Source organism: Artemia sp. Qi Xiang Cuo, chromosome 15 (assembly GCF_049724085.1).
Source record: "Artemia sp. Qi Xiang Cuo chromosome 15, ASM4972408v1, whole genome shotgun sequence".
Lineage (NCBI taxonomy): Eukaryota > Metazoa > Arthropoda > Branchiopoda > Anostraca > Artemiidae > Artemia > Artemia sp. Qi Xiang Cuo.
Window position 1 is genome coordinate 48,001,695 of NC_142808.1, and position 14,286 is coordinate 48,015,980.

Below are 14,286 nucleotides of genomic sequence, written 5' to 3' on the forward strand. Positions count from 1 at the left end.
ACCACTCGGATAACGTCTACCCCATTCCAGCCATATTAACAACAGCTGACAACGGTCCTTAATGACCAGATTCCGGCATAAGCCAGAACCGGTCCGTTTCCCGCTCAGAGGAAGACGTTCCCGCTCATCATCGTGGTTTATGAAAGCGTCAGTTTCCCAGCAAAACCTAAGCAATCACACTACAGAAATAATCCTGTGAAGTATGATCTTACGTTAAACAATTTAACTATTTTTGTTTATACAAAAATAGCCAAAATCGGTTGTTACTGTCTTATGAACCTACAATAACTGTTTCATTAGCAATTCCAGCCTAAGAAGTTCTTATAATATACTTCCATTCTTCTAAAATATTAATTATAAGCTTAAAATAGGTTTCGCATTGAGGCTTAATAGGAATAATGCTAGATATGATATTTTGCCCAAAAAATTGATTCCTTACGAGGGACTAGAGACTTACCAGAATAGAATTGCAAACTAAACAATCGATTATTCTACCTACTGACACATAAATATTGTTAATGAACGCAATATGAATAGTGCTAGTGTCAGGATACCTTAGTAAAAATAGTCTTAATTGCTGGATGTATCTATTAATTTCGAATGCAAAGTGGGGATGACACTAAATTATAGAAAAGAATAGGAAAAAATCCATCACGTTTCAATAAATCTTTTATGGCTATAAAGGCGCATCAAGGATTTTTGTTTGGGGGAGGGGTACTCCCCCCCCCTGCAGATACGGACGTGAAGGCGATAAGCAGCAAGGAACGCAAAATCATCCACGTCAGTTAGTGTAGATATAAAAACAGATAATTGTTATAATTTGCAAAAACCCGCAGGTAACATCATTCCAACAAGAAAATGACGAAATTACTTTTCCAAAAGTTAGCTGTTTTTATACATCTTTTTTTTAGTATACAGCTATTAATTGAAACTAGCGGTAGACAAAGATTATTTTTGGACGTTCGGCTAGCGACCTTTTACTTAAAAGGCACCAAAAAGGTTATAAAATAAAACTAAGCTATCTCAAACCATTTTCTTCCGTCTTTTTTTTTGTGGACATGTGATAACCTACCAAATTAAGCAGAAATAATTTAATATTAAATTAAATATCTATAACGCAAAATACAAATTGCTAAGTTTCGAAATACCACCTTTTTTTCAAGATAGACTAAAACATCCTTGATGTGAGGCTTGGAAAGGAAATTGAGAAATGACCGTTTTCCTGGCTAAGTACGACAACTGGCAGGATTGATGTGGTTGATTTTTAGCATAAATATTTCCATTTTTGGGACCGAGGGTCGTACTAATCTATTTGTCGGACTGACCCCTGTCCGTTTATTTTTGGGAATACCTTGGAAGATAGTAAGTGTTTAAGTAACTTATTGTACTTATCAGAGTATTATTATAATTGTCGATTCTGTGGGACAACTAGTCCCCGTGGCATCAAGGCCGTATCCAGGAGGGGGGGGGTTACCCAGTTTGAACCCCCCCCCCCCCGAAATTTTTGACCGACTCGAAAATAAGTCGAAAATTAGTAAAACCTAGGTAAAAATCAGTAAAATTAGTCGAAAACTGAGTCAAAAATTAGTAAAAATCCCCCCCCCCCAAAAAGTCAAAAATTAGTAAAACCCCCCTGAACAAAAATCTTGGATACGGCCCTGCGTGGCGTGTGCATATATATATATATATATATATATATATATATATATATATATATATATATATATATATATATATATATATATATATATATATATATATATATATATATATATATATATATATATATATATATATATATATATATGATAAAAAAAAGTATTAATTAAAAAAAGTTTTTCCACTAAATAAGTTTTTCAAGAAAAGTAAAGAACTCCATTAAACAAAAAATGAGCAAAAATAAAATCAAAAATCAAAGTATTATTATAATTGTCGATTCTGTGGGACAACTAGTCCCCGTGGCATCAAGGCCGTATCCAGGAGGGGGGGGGGGGGGTACCCAGTTTGAACCCCCCCCCCCCCGAAATTTTTGACCGACTCGAAAATAAGTCGAAAATTAGTAAAACCTAGGTAAAAATCAGTAAAATTAGTCGAAAACTGAGTCAAAAATTAGTAAAAATCCCCCCCCCTAAAAAGTCAAAAATTAGTAAAACCCCCTTAACAAAAATCCTGGATACGGCCCTGCGTGTGTATATATATATGTATATATATATATATATATATATATATATATATATATATATATATATATATATATATATATATATATATATATATATATATATATATATATATATATATATATATATATATATATATATATATATATATATATATATATATATATATATATATATATATATATATATATATATATATATATATATATATATATATATATATATATATATATATATATATATATATATATATATATATATATATATATATATATATATATATATAATAAAAAAAGTATTAATTAAAAAAAAGTTTTTCCACTAAATAAGTTTTTCAAGAAAAGTAAAGAACTCCATTAAACAAAAAATGAGCAAAAATAAAATCAAATAATCTACCAAGCGAGAAATTACCCCAAATCAGCATCGATAAATAAATGAAACAAAAAACGAACAGAAATTACAATAAATAACCGATTCAAACTCAAAATGAGCAAAAATTAACATACGTTGGGCGCAAAACCCCTATGCCTTCCCAAGGTCAGAACAAAATTTGCACTTTACTGAAAAAATATAAATGTTTTTACTTTAATAACTTTAATAAATCAAATAAAATTAACATTTTGATTACTAAATATCAGTATATATATATATTAAACTGAGAATGCACATTCATTTGTATTTTTTTAGTAAAGTGCAAATTTTGTTCCGGCCTTGGGAAGGCATAGGGGTTTTGCACCCAACTTATGTTAATTTCTGCTCGTTTTTTAGTTTGACTCGGTTATTTATTTTAATTTCTGTTCGTTTTGGGGTTCATATATTTATCGATGCTGATTTGTGGTAGTTTCACGCTTGGTAGATTATTTTATTTTATTTTAGCTCATTTTTTGTTTAATGGAGTTCTTTACTTTTCTTTGAAAAACTTATTTTGTAGAAAAAGTTTTTTTAATAATTCTGTTCATTTTATATTGTCATAGTCTTTTCAGGGAAAAAGAAAAAAATACTTTAAATCTAATCGTTTGTTAAAGAATTCATAATTTGACCTGGTATTCTTATACTAGAGAAACTTTTTCAGCAATTTTAACAATATGCACACTCTTAGAAATCTAGCCATAATTAGTTGTGCTGGAATTAGGTTCATACCTCCTCTAGTTGACATGGAATGGTAGACTTGATACTAATTGCAAAAAATCTGTTTACTTTCTTAGATAGCTTGGATAAATTTACGCTATTTTGATTTGGTTAAATTTTAAGAGCAGAAGTAGCCCCGAAAGTTTGAACATAATACCCTCAGCCGTTCTTGGGAAACTGCTGAGATGCCTTATTGGGAATTAGCATTGACACAGTTTATTTTGTTTTGATCTAATGGCAACATTTTGTTTTTATAAAAATTGGGAGGGGGGTAGGGGGCGGGGGATTAGTTGCCCTCCAATCACTTTCGACTATTAAAAAGGGCATCAGCCCTTTCTATTTTCAATCGAATGAGCCCTTTTCGAAGTTCCCACGACAACTCCTTCGATACGAAGTGCCCTGGTCTAAACAACAACAAAAACTAAAAATAATACATTATACCCACATCGATATTTACTATAAATTAATTAAAAAAAACTTTTTTCACAAAATAAGTTTTTCAAAGAAAAGTAAAGAACTCCATTAAACCAAAAATGAGCAAAAATAAAATAAAATAATCTGCCAAGCGTAAAACTACCACAACTCAGCATCGATAAATAAATGAAACTCAAAACGAACAGAAATTAGAATAAATAACCGAGTCTAACTCAAAAGGAGCAGAAATTAACAGAAGTTGGGCTCAAAACCTCTATGCCTTCCCAAGGCCAGAACATAATTTGCCCTTTACTGAAACAAAATAAATGTTTTTAATTCTATAATTTTAATAAATCAAATAATATTAAGATTTTGATTACTAAATATCAGTATATGTATATTAAACTGACAATGTACATTCATTTGTATTGTTTTCAGTAAAGTGCAAATTATGCTCTGGTCTTGGGAAGGCATAGAGGTTTTGAGCCCAACTTATGTTAATTTCGGCTAGTTTCGAAAATTTTGATTGATTGTGTCTGGTAAAATGGTGGGCGTGAGGGGGGCGTTAGTCTTTCTCCAATCACTTTCTACTATTAAAAAAGGCAATAACCCTTTCAATTTCTAATCAAATGAGCGCTTTTGAAGTTTCCACGACAACGCTTTCAATAAAGACCTTATATGCCCCAAGGGAATAACTTACAACCCTTGCCCTGAGGGCTGGGGGTTGTCATCCTCACAGACCTAATTTCCAGAACTTTCTACTACGTTGAACACAAAGGCTATTTGAAAATTTTGATTGGATGTGTTTGGCGGAATGGTGGGCGTTAGTTACCGTCCAATCACTTTCGACTATTAAAAAGGGCACTAGCCCTCTCAATTTCCAATTGAATGAGCCCCTTTTGAATTTTTACCTTAGAGTCTCTATCATTAAAAACCTTATATGCCCCCAGGGCATAACTTACAACCTTTGCCCTGGGGACTCTGGGGGGGGGGGGTTGTCCTTCTGACCGACAAAATGTCCAGAAATTTAAACTACGTTGAACAAACAGGATGTCACTAAAATTTGATTGAATGTGTTTGGGGAAATGGAGGGCGTAAGACTGGGGGTTAATTACTCTCCACTCACTTTCGACTATTAAAAAGGGCAATTTCAATTTCCAATCAAATGAGCCCCCTTTGAAATTTCTACAACAACTTTCTATATAAACCTTACATTCCTCCAGGGCATAACTTACAACTCTTGCACTGAAAGCTCTGATGGGGTTATCATCCTAAAAGACCTAATTTCCAGAACTTTCGACTACGTTGAACAAAATAGATGTGTCAAAATTGTGATTGGATGTGTTGGAGAAAATCGTGGACGTGAGAGGGGGGTTAGTTGCCCTTCAATCACTTTTAACTATTAAAAGGGCAATAGCCCTTTCAATTTTCAATTGAATGAGCCCTTTTGGATGTTTTTACAACATCAATTTCAATAAAAATCTTACATGGTCCCAGGGCATAACTTAAAACCCTTGCCCTGAGGATTGTGGGGGGGGAATGGGTTGTCATCCTTAAAGACCTAATTTCCAAAACTTTCAACTGCGTTGAACAAAATGGCTATCTACAAATTTGAATTGAAGGTGTTGGGGGAAACGGGGGGCGGGAGCGGGGGGTGAGTGGCCCTCAAATCAATTTCGACTATTAAAAACGGCACTAGCCCTTTGAATTTCAAATCGAATGATTCCTTTTTCAAGTTTCTACGACAAATATTTCAATAAAAACCTTATATGCCCCTAGGGCATAACTTATAACCCTGGCCCTGAAGACTGTGGAAGGAGTGTCCTGCTCAAAGGTATAATTTCCTAAACTTTAAACTGCGTGGAACAAAATGATTATCTAAAAATTTTGATTGGATATGTTTGGGGAAATGGTGGACGTGGAAGGGGTGTTAGTAGTCTTCCAATCACTTTAGACTATTAAAAAGGACACTAGCCATTTCAATTTCCAATCGAATGAGCCCTTTTTAAAGTTTCTACGACGCCACGTTCAGTAAAAACTTTATATGCCCCCAGGGCATAGCTTACAACCCTTGCCCTGAGGGCTGTGGGGGTTTGTCCTCCTCAAAAACGTAATTTCTATCTGGAAATCTATAACACTGAACAAAATGGCAATCTAAAAATTTTGATTGGATGTGTTTGAGGAAAAGCTGGGCGAGAGAGGGGGGCTAGTTGCCCTCAAATCACTTTCGACTATTAAAAAGGGCACCAGACCTTTGAATTTCCAATCGAATGAGCCCTTTTTCAAGTTTCTACGACAAAGATTTCAAAAAACTTATATGCCCCCAGGGCATAACTTATAACCCTTGCTCTGAAGACTGTGAGGAGAGTGTCCTGCTCAAAGGTATAATTTCCTAAACTTTAACTGCGTGGAACGAAATGGCTATTTCAAAATTTTGATTGGATGTGTTGGGGGAAAAGGTGGGGGTGGAAGGGGTGTTAGTTGCCTTCCAATTACTTTCGAATATTAAAAAGGGCACAAGCCATTTCAATTTCTAATGGAATGAGCCCTTTTTGAAGTTTTTACGACAACACTTTCTATATAAACCTTATATGCCCCCTGGGCATAGCTTACAACCCTTGTCCTGAGGGCTATGAGAGGGTTGTCATCCTCGAAGACCTAATTTCTAAAACTTTCAACTACATTGAACAAAATGGCTATCTAAAAATTTTGATATCTAGTTATGTAAACCTTTTTTAAGGCTTTTGATTGGTTTTAATATTTATATCGTGGCTTTCCTTGTTGTGATAAGAAATATGTTTCCGACATAGTAACTGCTCGTATAGTTTCACCAGTAGGGGGCTTTATTGAGAGTTTTAGAGTCCTACCACCAATAGAAACTTCAAAAACAGTGGCTTGAGTTGAATCCCCAAAATTAATCCCAACTAAAGCAGTCCTTGTCTGACCACGCGGAAGAGAGCTTACCACTGGAAAGTCGCAAATGGTCATACCAACAGGAAGAATCTAGAAAATAGTGTTTTGTAGAACCAAAGGCAGAGGTAAAATAAAAAGGAGAACCGGAATGGGTGAAACAAGTCAGTATATGGTGAATAATGGGTCAATTGAGAGTTGTAGTACTCCCAAAATCGATAGATACGTACGAAAAAATTATTTGAGCTTGAATCCCACACTCAATTTCAATTAAAGCATAATGGACTGTTTTATAAACACAGAGGAAGAATGTCTGACCAAGCAGAAGACAGCTTATCACACAAAATTTTAGAAAATAAAAGAAAAAAGAAATAACAAAAAAAGCCTAGAACGCAAGATTTACACAAGAAAAGAACAAAATTTGTGACGTTTTCATTTAATTTTTTCATTTTTTGCTAACTGAACCCAACTTAGGCCATAGAATCATACCCGATTCCATAGCTTAAATTTGTAATTTTCTTGAATCTTTGCTGGATTATTTTAAATATTGAAAATTTTAGAGCAGTACCCATATTTTCGTCGGTATTGCCACAATGAACCGTGAAAATAAACACGCTTAAAACACCTTACATCCAAAAAATTCACACAAGAACAATCTATTCATCCCCAAAGCCAAATATATCCTTTTAAACTGTATGATACCCTCTGTTCATTCTTTTCTGTATTTTTTTTTTTTTAAATTTCGCACTTGTTACTACCAAAACTCCTCAAATGCAAATAGAGATCTATTTCATTAAAATTGAACTCCCACGTTTCTCTGATTTTTCAAAGTTATTTTCTGTTACACAAGTTTCTACATCTTAACAACATTAAATTTTCACAGTCCTTGGTACTTCAACTAATAGCCTTGAGACATAGTTCGTCCGTGCGGAAGAACTGCGTTAACGGACGAATTTTAAGTGGAACTATATGAACTATTATTACGAGCGTCAACCTAAGAGTAAGACACAGGGCAGGGCCCTTGCATGGGCTAAAACCTTTGAAATGTGGGTATCGTAATCGGCATCAAAAAAATTAAACTTTCATACAAAAAACACTCAGTTCAACACTTTCATCCGTCGCTATTGATCAGTATACGATAAAACAATTTGCTACTAATGGGCTACTACAATAAGGCAATCTATAACGGACTACAAGCAAAAAAAACACTCTCCCTTTCAATTGCAACTATTTATACAGGAAAACAATGGGCTGCTATTCCAGCTGTCGCAAGTGCTCAATATAGCATTCGAATCGCTTCTTTTCATAAGCTCCTTTTATCTGTTCAAGGCAAGCTGATCAGTTTAGTTTTGTCCATCTGACGTTTTTAGACTTTTTTAATTTAATATTGGTTGAATTTTATTTGAAACTTAATTTTAACAAGGGAAATGGTGCGCCAAGATATCCGTTCAGAACGAAGCCTTATATTATAAAAAGAGTAGTACCATCTGATTCCCCATTAAATACTCTTTTCAAATATAATGGTCACTAGTCGGACAATAGGCCCATTCCCCTTATTGGGCTAACTATAACCCTAGCCTATATACAAATTACAAAAAAAATACCATAATTATAAAATTCGTACTTTATAATATGAAGAAGATTTTTATTAATCAAATTTAGTATCACCTATCCACAAAACTGGCACAAATCACTATCAATAAAAAAAAAGGTTTATTTCGAAATGTGTGTTTTATTTGTCATACCCACAAAAAGCAAACAATCACCATAGAAACAAAGATTACTAAAAAGAAATAATGAATGCAGGTTGGCCGTTTAATAAATAGATATTTCAATGGTGGGTATCTTAGTAATTTTGGATGTTGTAACGTTATAATAGAGAAAACGTTTCAAACGTATTTTGTTTTCTCCAAGAAACAAATGACGGTCTGGTCTTTAGACTGCGTAAAGGGCGTTTAGTCCAACTTATATTTATAGCAATTTATGTTTGTTTTCAGTTTGACTACCCCATTCATTGTAATTTGACAAGTTTTTGACAAGTTTTACAAGTTTAAACTTAATACACTTAGTTGTTCCTGATATTTAGCAAATATGCCCCTTTGAGAAGCCAGATGTACAAGCATCGGTCGAATTAGTCCAGCATCTCTCTCAGCTTTCCCTGGCAGTTTCAATTTAATACCCTTACCTGCTTCTGAGTTATCAAATGTAATCTATTTTGACAATCATGGCGCAGTTACTGTCTTTTGATTTATTTCACTATCCCCTTCAACTTTCCTTGAAAATTTAAACTACATAAGTAAGGCGTTTCTTAGATATTGCAGATACACCCTTGTGACAGCCCAGATGCATATACTGTCTTGTAGATATTTAATTCAGCATGATCCTCGACTTTCACTGAAAATTTAAAATTAATACCTCTAGCTGCTCCTGAGGTACGGTCAATATGCCATTTTTACATCCTTGGCGCACTTAGTGTCTTGTGATTTAATTCAATATCCCCATCCATATTTCCAAAACAAATCCACTAAATACCCTTAGTCATTCCATAGGTAGGGCATAAGCATTATTTTGATGACCTTGAAGCATATGCTGTCTTTTGATATTTTTTTTCACAGCATCATCTCAATTCCTCATGTCTCAACTGAATACGTTTAGAAGGTCCTAGGGAGCAGATTTGCCCTTTTGATGACCTGGATGAAAATAGCTTCTTCCGATCCAACATTACCTAAATATAAACTCAAAATTTGAACTAAACACCCTTAGCCATTCCTGATATATTACTCGTCCACCTTTTCGACTACTTGATGCATACTCTGTCTTTTGATTTAGTTCAACATCCCCCAGCATTACCTAAGAATTCAACCTGAAATCCTCAGCCATTGCTTGGGTACTGCAAGTAGGCTCTTTTGACAACCAGGATACACATAGTGCCTTTGCTCTAGTTCAAAATCCTTCCTAACTATTTCCTTGAAATTTCAACTTAATAACCTAAGCCGTTCCTGAGATATTGTACTTAAGCATTTTTGACTGCCTGGATACACATAGTACTCACTGCAAAATGTCAAGCAGGATCTGTCATAATGGCACAATTTTCGCCAGCTAAAATTTTAACAAATTAAAACTGCTTTTTAATTTAACATTATAGGTCATTGTCCATATCCAGGCAATTGCTCGATAGTCTTAGAAATTATCGATTTTTCGAAACACAAATATTGCCCTTTGTATAAATCTAGGCAGGTTTGCAGTTTTTTCTGCGAGAGCCTCAGTTTCTTGACATAAAAATATATTTGGTATCTTCCTATATTTTCCATGAAAAACATGAAATTGTGCGATATTTCACGAAACGTGAACGAACTGTTAGATATCTTAAAAAACAATAGAAATGGGTAAAAGCAAAGTTACATACAAGGAAAGATGGTATTTATCCGATATTGAAATGGGCGTCCCATGACACCCAGCATTACTTCTCAATTTTAGTTATAAACGAAATATTTAGAGGAATAAACCCTTTACACACGCACTAAACGAAATATAAGGAAAAACCTAAATTATTGAACTATTTGGAAAAACATGATATTTAACTGAATAAAAATCTTATTCTGAAACCTTTGTCCAAATCCCTGACATTTTGTACATCGGTTTTAAGCCCATCGTTTTTAGCGTTACTAAGACAAGAGTGTATAATCTTTATTCAAAACACTAAATGACGTCCTACTGACTTTACCCCTCTATTGTAAATATTATCCTTCTATTGAAGTTATTCAAATTCACAGGGCTATATATCGCCCCCACCCACCCCTCAATACCAAAGATAAAAAGAAAAGCCAGACTGATTACGATATTCCAAAAATTTAATATTTCCCCTAAAAAAAAACCCTACTTTCCAAACCTTTATGTTTATCCCTATTTTTTACATGCTTTACTTCAACACAACGCTTTGAACGATATCAGCCCAGTAATTGATTGTGCTCGACCAAAACAATAAATTACCTGCTATTAATATTACTCTTCTATTGGAATTACTGCCCTTTTATTGTAAACATTGAATAAATAGGAGAGTCCAGACCTTGAAGGCGGAAAGCTCCTCCCTCAACCCATTCGTACAAGGCAAAAGAACTTAAAAAGTCAAACTAATTGAAATACTAAGAAAATACATCATCTTCACGAACAGATTTTTTTTTTTTTTAACCTTTGTCCCAATCTCTGGACTCTTTTTTTTTTGCATGCTTGTCATGCAAATAAGTTTATGGGAAATCAAAGTTTATGGGAAAGGTTATTAATGAGTTTATGGGAAATCAGAAAAGTAGTCAGTCGCCTTGCATTGATATAAACGGAAGTTATGTGAGTGATAAAAATGTGGTCGCGACTTATTTTGGCCAGTTTTTTTCTCAGGTTGGCTCGTCTGTTCAAGAGAGTGTAAGGGGGGACATGGAAAATTTTATTAGCGAGAAATTCGTGGACTCTCGTGGAGACACTGTTGAGTTCCAGTTTGAAAAGTGTACAAGTGATGAAGTGATTAAAATAGTGAAAAATATAAAACCGAATTCTGCTGGAATAGATGGCGTGAATCTGAGAACTTTTGAAGCTGTGTTAATATATATACGACCATGTATTCTACATATTAATAATTTATCTATGGAAACGGGGACCTGTCCAGAAGCGTTGAAGCAAGCTAAAGTTATCCTGCTTTACAAAGGGGGTGCCAGGTCAGATGCCGGTAACTGGAGACCAATATCGATACTGCCTTTATTGTCAAAAATTTTGGAAAAAGTGATTCATCGCCGTTTATATGACCATCTCACGAAACATAGCCTACTCAGTGATACCCAATTCGGGTTTCGAAATGGTCATTCCACTAGTCATGCTGCCATTCATCTTGTAGATTTTGTAAATAATGGTTTAGTAAAAGGTGAAATCCCCCAAACAGTATTTTTTGATTTTAGGAAAGCATTTGACACGGTAGATTTTAAAATTTTATTGCATAGATTAGAATGCTTAGGTGTTAAAGGAATTAGTTTGAAGTGGTTTGAAAGTTATTTGTATGGGAGGTCTATTAAAATGATGATTGATGATGCTTTTTCTTCCCCTTATCAAGTGTCGTGTGGTGTGCCACAGGGATCGGTCCTTGGTCCACTTCTGTATCTAGTTTATGTGGATAGCATGAGGTTTATCTTCCAGATTTTTGCATAAAGTCATTCGCTGATGACACTGCAGTTACGTTTTCTGTCGTTGTTTGGATAGTCTTGTGTTGAAAGTGAATTGTGTTCTGAGGAATTTCCATGTTTTTACTAGTTTGAGTTTGTTATCATTTAATGTTACAAAGACTAATTTTATTGTATATTCTAGAGTAGGCAAGCCCAGTTATATTGATGGTAGAATTCTGTTTAATAATAAGCCTGTAGTTCAAGTCCAAGAAATCCGGTACTTAGGTTTTTACATTGATTGTAATTTTTCGTGGAAACGCCACAGTGATGTTGTTGCCACAAAGGTTGCACGTGGCCTTGGAGCGATTTGTCGTTTTAAAAATTTCTTACCTCAGAGAGTTTTATTGCTTTTATACCATGCTTTGATCCACCCATATGCTTTGTATGGCTGTATGTTATGGGCAAGTAATTTTTATGTGAATTTTAAACGTGTTCAGACTCTTCAAAATAGAGCAATGCGTCTTATTGGTGGGTATGTTGAAGGTGTAAATAACACTTCAGCTTGTTTCAACAAGTTGCAAGTGTTGAATGTAGGACAGCTATGAGACTACCAAATAGGAATTTTTGCTTATCAATGTTGGAATGATGTTAGTCCAGAGGTTTTTCATGATTATTTTAATTACAATAGGTCTTTGCACCATTATGAAACTCGTCATGCTAGTGATTTCATTGTTCCGAATAGAAGTGGAACCAGGGCCGGCTTCCAAACTAGATTTTCAGGACTTAATGTGTGGAACTCTATTCCGGAGAGCATTCGGGCGGCTGAGCACCTGGGGTTATTTAAAAATAAATTGAAAAAATATTTGTTAGGTCAAGGTTCATAGTTTTTTTTTCTTTTTTTTCTTTTTTTTCTTTATTATTATTATTATTATTATTATTATTATCTTTATTATTATTATTATTAAATGAATTGATGAGAGATTGATTGATTTTTTGTTGTTGTTGTTTTGTAGTGTTTGTATGTAATTTGTGTGTGTTGATTTTTAGTGTATGTACCCGCCCAGTCGCAAGTGCTTTTTGGTATCTTTCTTGGGGCGGGTATTGGCATATTTGTTAAATGTATTTTGATGTTAAATAAAATGAATTGAACTGAATTGAACTGAATTGCACGATTGTTATCAACGCAAATTTACGCAATCAACACGAGGGTAAACAGATAAACAGCCACAGGTAAATATTAAAATAAAAGCCCCAATGTTACTTTTTCAAACATTATATTTCAACACACAGTATTTCAAACACTAAATAAACACTTTCTTGTGTTTAGCCAGTTTGAACTCAAATTACTTTCGATTACAAAAGAGAACAAAGAGAAAAAAAAAAAACAATACAAAAATACAGCTGCCCCAGCTTATTTTTAGAAATGGCTTGTCTGTTTCCTAAAAATTACACTTTTTGTTGGGAAACAAAGTGCAACGAAATTTTTCCGTTTGAGAAGTGAGCAAAACTACAAACTATAAAAATCGCCGTTCATGTTTTTAGAAGAAATAGTTTAAAATTGTTCCAATGAAATTATCCTATTTCACAGTAAAAAGAAGTAAATTGTGTTATTATAAAAAATTAATACATTTCAATCTATTTGTCATTCATTTCCCCTCAGACAAATATATTTAAGAGCCGAAATTGGTCATAATTGGCTTAATTAGCAATTATAATCCCTTTATTTAAAAGAAAGACCTAATTTTAGTTATTATCCCATACCTGAATATTAAATGATCCGAAGAAGGAATAGAAGAGACATTTGCAGCTTCATACACTCTTCGACAAATAGCGTGGCCATCGACCACAGAAGGTGGAAGAGTAGCTACAGTTTTCGACTCCTGCATACCACGCAGCTTACATACACAAATGAATGAAAAATTAAATAATGATACATAAACCAGCATGACTTTAACAACTAAATGATTATACGTCCTTTTTTCCCTTCTGCCAACGCTTGCCACGGCAACATCTAGAACTGATGGATCGGAGGCCGGTTCGAATAGGCAAGAATACTCAAGGAACAACTCTGTATGATTCTACGAATCAATCCGTGAGGATACATCCTATGAAAGCATTTGATAATTCTTTCAAGCTGCTGTCCAACCAATGTATATAGCCCAATGATTAAACTAGTGCCATTTCGGAAACTCAATGCGATCCGCAAAATATTTAAAAAAATAGAAGCACAGTACCCCTTTCCCCATGGAAACGGTATTAGTAAAACAGATGTTATATTACACCAAACAGCGTGGGCAACTTACAAGAATAGAACCTAGCACTAACGTGAACAGAAATAACTCTCAACGCCATCTTGCATACTGCAACACTTCTTGCGGCATTATTTCTAGCTCCGTAACAATTTTTCTGTCAGGAACTGAGATCATACACTTAGTACCACTCTATTTTTAACAATTAACTAAATTTTTCTTATTATGGTAAAATTCTAGAGAAGCTACTTTTTCCTATCT

General features: G+C 34.1%; 1 non-coding gene across 1 annotated transcript; it reads right to left on the reverse strand.

The window, feature by feature from the left end:
- On the reverse strand, positions 1-210 carry LOC148943758 (small nucleolar RNA U3). The gene has a single exon (XR_016143019.1). It is a non-coding gene; the product is annotated as a small nucleolar RNA U3 (small nucleolar RNA).
- Positions 211-14,286: the final 14,076 nt, after the last annotated feature.